Consider the following 4792-nt stretch of genomic DNA (forward strand, 5'->3'; position numbering starts at 1 on the left):
TAGAAGCAAAGGTTTTCTTAATGTTTTAAGGAGCGCATCTGCTAAAATAATAATATACAGATGTTTGTTTTAGTCAGCTTAAGATTCCATTCAAAATAACGATTGAGACTCGAACATTGTATACTAATGGTAAAAACTTCATTGCCTTTAAAAATATGAAAATGGTAATAAAAGTGGACATGTTTGGAAAACTCAGAAAAAGAAGCCCATTCTTAAGAATCGCCATACGTGAGTGAAGAAAACCAAAGTGATTTTAAACAATAAACGTGAAGTTGCCAGCAAAATATGTAAAAGAAAAAAAAAACTGGGAAAATCACAGTACCCGAGAATGACAGAGTCAACAAAACAAAAAAAAACAAAAAAACAAAAAAAAAAACCCTACCAGAAAAACCGCAGTGGCCGAGAGTGGTGGTGTATCAGGGCAAAATGCATTTTGACGTGCTGTGGAGAAATGGTGAGAAACTACAAGGGAAATTAGCATTCGTATGAATAAAATAAGATTCCTGAGTATCAAAATGAGCTGATGACACGCGGGTAGTTATTACCATCATTATCTTTTTAAAAAAAGTCAACCTTCTTAAAGTTAACGGGCAAAAATAAGTTTGAACGTGAAAAAAAAGTTGTAGCTCGGTAATTTTTTGTCCATTTAAAAAACAAAGCAACCTTCTGGATACACATTTTGCGTTGTGCATATGGGTGATTCTCACGAAATATGACAATTCACTGTCCTTTGCTCCAAGATCTAATAATATAATACTAAAAGAACTTTTTTTTTAAAAAAAATTAATAAATAGCATTGCAGTTAGCATTTTAAAATGACTTTGCACTAGCATTGACTGTTTTGTATAGTTAAAAAATTTAATTGAACTTCAAAATGTCATTTTCCTGGTATGTCCCAAACAATGTTTCCAACAATAACTAGCTTCAAAATTTCACATAAATTTTTTAATATCTAATTATTTTTATCTCAACCGGTGTAAGCATTTCTAGAATATAAGCAGAGGGTATTATTTACAAAAACTTCGTTTAAAATAATTTTTTCTGTAAATAATTTGGTTGTCCCAAGAAAATCAGTCATTTTCCTGGCTACTTTTATTTAATGGTTTATAACCAAAATAGATAGAGCCAGCAATCAATATCTTATGTTAATAGATTGATTAGATGTCCTCCTATATGAAGATGTCTTGTTGCATGAATAAAGAACCAATTTTCTGGTTCAAAATCTATTTCAAAAATTTTTTCAAGGTGTGTAGGTTTTTGTGTTGTCATTTTCCTGGCTTCTTGAAATCATTTATAACATAAACTACATAGATTTATCTGAGTTATTTTAAGAAATCCTGTTGTTTTTTGCAGAATATAAACATCTTAGGCCAAAATATGAAATTAAAGTAAAGTTATATGCTATAAAATGGCGAATTTGTCATTATCCTGGCTGTCATTTTCTTGGCTCATGAGTGCCAGAACATTGAAGTGTTACCAGAATTTTTTTTAACTGCTAATACTGTAAGGAGGGAAAGCAAATATTAACCTAATACCAAGTTTATGTATGATTGTAATATGCTTGAGTGTAATCAAAGTTATTTATTTATCTAATGATTGATTATTATACACAATTTTATTCAGTAAATATCAGCAACAAAAAAGATTTTTGATTCTTCCTACAGTGGATAAAAAGAAATTATTTAAGCAATTTATGGTCCATCTAACATAAAGGCCTAAGTTGAGTTACTTACTATTAACTTTAAATGACTGTTTTTTAAACTTCTAAGTTAATATGACATTTTCCTGGCATTCAAGATTTGGTGAATTTCTATTTTATTATTTTTTTCTCGAGCAAATGTCAATAAACTACACTGCTGCCTGTAAGATATTAATAAGTGTAGCTAAAGAAGTATACAAAATAAATTTTAAATTATTTTGAAGACTTTAAATTCGAAGAACTTTTTTGGTCCGAATTGTCTCATGTTTAGAAAGAATCACCCATATATTACTATTCCTTAAATGAATTGAATTTAAAACTTTCAAAGAATAAAGGAATTTCTTACCCATGATTACATCAAACTGTGGAAGGTATATGCAGTTTAATTATATGCAACTATTTCACATATTTGAATGCGCTTGCTTTTCATTGCGCATGCGTGTCGTTAAATCACATTTCTCTTTAATAATCCTAAAAGTTTTCCAGTGCGTGACTTGGAAGTTAGAAGATGAGCAGGAATCAATAATTCTTCGAGGCGTAAAATGCGGTGAAATCATTTTTCTAACATTTTTTTTTCTCATTATTTGGTACAACTACACCGTCTAATTACCAAAATTGCACTATTCATTGAACAACTATAGAGCTACTAGTGAAAAAAAAAATTTGCAAAGTCTGATAGACAAAATATAAAATAATAAAATATTAGTTGTGAAATTTTTTTAAAAAAAAGCTTTTAGTGTTTCAGAAAGAATTTTAAAATCTTTTTAAAATAAAATAATTTTATTTAATTATATTTATAATTAATATAAGTTAATTTATTTAGGATACAGTGGATCCATAAAATTGTATAAGTCGTTCTAGTTTTTATTTAAAGAATATTAAGAGACATTTTATATAAATACTCAATAGTTTCAACGAAATTGTAAAACATTTTTTTAAAGTTTTTATGAATTATGGTTCCTTTCCTGCTCGCTTCACTCACTAACCTCTACGATTGCTTCACAAATGTTAGACTACAAATCAAAACTAATTATTTTTTTATTTCTTTACTATTCATTTAAAAAACTACATTTTTTTACTGCATTATTACAGATTTAGTTCCATTATTTCCATTTCTATTTGGATAAAATCTAAGTCTAATAATTTTTCTCTGACATCATTGCAACTGTATTCAAAAACTTGATTTTTTTTTCTTTTAACTATGTTTAATTTTTGGTTGTTTATAACAAAAAACCGTTAATAATTTTTCACCAAGAAAATAATTTAGCAATAGTGCGAAAGTTAATTCTGAATAGTGCTTTAAACTTTAAAATAGTTACTTTGCATTTTTAGAACTTGTTGTATTTTCAAGAGATCGGGAATATGAGAATGGAATATAATATAATCGGAAATAATGTGAGTTACGAAAAACACAGCATTAAACTTTAATAGGAAAAGAAATAAGGTGAGAGAACAACATAAATGATGTTCGTAAGAACACACAACAGTTACGGTTAAGTTATAACAGAATTTTACGGGAAACTTACTTCGTTTTATGACATTCTACCGACCTAACTTTCAACCGAGCTTAAAATCAAAACTTAAGTATTATCCTCATTAAAGCCTTTTCTTTACTCGCAATATAAACAGAAACCAATTCTGTAGCGTGCGAAGAGATTTTCCCTTCCTCATAAACACTCATAACAAAACTCGTTAATCAATAGAATCGGTTGAACCTCTTTCCTTGCTTTAGAGAACACATCACTTAGGAGGCCAATGAGGCAAACAAACATTTAAAACAAAACAATTAAGAGGCTTCGCTCTATTCGCGTTGTGTATTGTATACTTTGATAAAACTTTTAAACTCACAGAAAAATACAGTTAAATGTGAGACACATAAATAATTTACAGATAAGTACCGTTATGACTTTCATTAATTTTATATTGATAACAGCCAAGGATCTCTTTATCTTCTTTGTTTATTAATGCATGATAATATCACGTGCTTTTTCACCCAAATGAAAACTTACGAAATGTTAAGACTTATATGACATTTATGATGTATGAGGGATTAAAAAAAAACGGGTTATTTTGTAATAAAAAAAGTTATACTTTTATAGTATGAGATTTGTATCTACGGCTACATATCTCCTATCCTATGAATTCTATTTAAATAATCTCAATTAATTCTTTGATACTGTGGGGGGAGGAGTTATCGACAATGCCAATCTTTATCTATCAACAGGTACAACAAGATTGAATCAAAAGTTAGCATGTCTTTTATACCAGTGAATTGATGTTTAATAATCGTAGTGGCAGTTACGCCACAATACTACATAATATTAGATTTTATATTTTCTGCTGTTATCTTGTGTCGTTCTTTACTTTTGGAATAGTCAAGGGGAGGATTTGGAAAATAGTAGAAAAATTCGATGATGTTATTTTACTTAATTTTCTGTATTGTTGCAAAGCAATAAAACGTAAAACAATAGTTTTATAATGTCATTCCATCCATTATTTACTTAGTAATACAGAAATACTAAATAAAACTGTATTACCGAATTCTACTACCAGTACGAATTTGTAAAAATGTGCATAATTTGTTAATATCGTTCTGTTATTAGGCTAGATATCTTAGACGGACCTTAAATAAACAGTTTAATAAAAAATAATTATTATGTAATTAATTAAGCAAAAAAAGTAGCATAATTTCAACGTAATATAGAGGGAAAAATTAACACCACATACGTTTCTTATGAAGATTCGGTTTGATGACATTTTGGCAACTAAGCGATATTTGGCAACCATTTTGGTGGCAAAATGATAGTTCTAGAAAATTCGAATTTCAAAGCGATAGGACTAATATTTATGTAGTTATACGAGAAATGTTTAGAATCATGTCGAAAGTTAAGGGGCTTCGTCGCCAAGCCTAGGGAGTGGGCCCAGGGCCGGATTAACCTATAGGCACACTAGGCACGTGCCTAGGGCCTACGAAATTCAGGGGCCTACGAAAAACTTGGGAGAAAAAAATTTGTTGACAAAAATAATTTAGCTTTAAAAACAACAAGTGTATTTTGCACAAAATTATGAAGATACATATTAAAATCTAAGTTT

General features: G+C 29.0%; 1 long non-coding RNA gene across 1 annotated transcript in view; it reads right to left on the reverse strand.

Moving 5' to 3' along the window:
* The window catches only part of LOC139426757 (uncharacterized), an 8346-nt gene extending 6192 nt beyond the window's left edge, over positions 1-2154 (reverse strand). The window contains exon 1 of the long non-coding RNA XR_011637964.1: positions 2046-2154. This is a non-coding gene — a long non-coding RNA (uncharacterized lncRNA). The remainder of the gene's footprint in view (positions 1-2045) is intronic.
* Positions 2155-4792: the final 2638 nt, after the last annotated feature.

Source organism: Parasteatoda tepidariorum, chromosome 10 (genome assembly GCF_043381705.1).
Source record: "Parasteatoda tepidariorum isolate YZ-2023 chromosome 10, CAS_Ptep_4.0, whole genome shotgun sequence".
Taxonomy (NCBI): domain Eukaryota; kingdom Metazoa; phylum Arthropoda; class Arachnida; order Araneae; family Theridiidae; genus Parasteatoda; species Parasteatoda tepidariorum.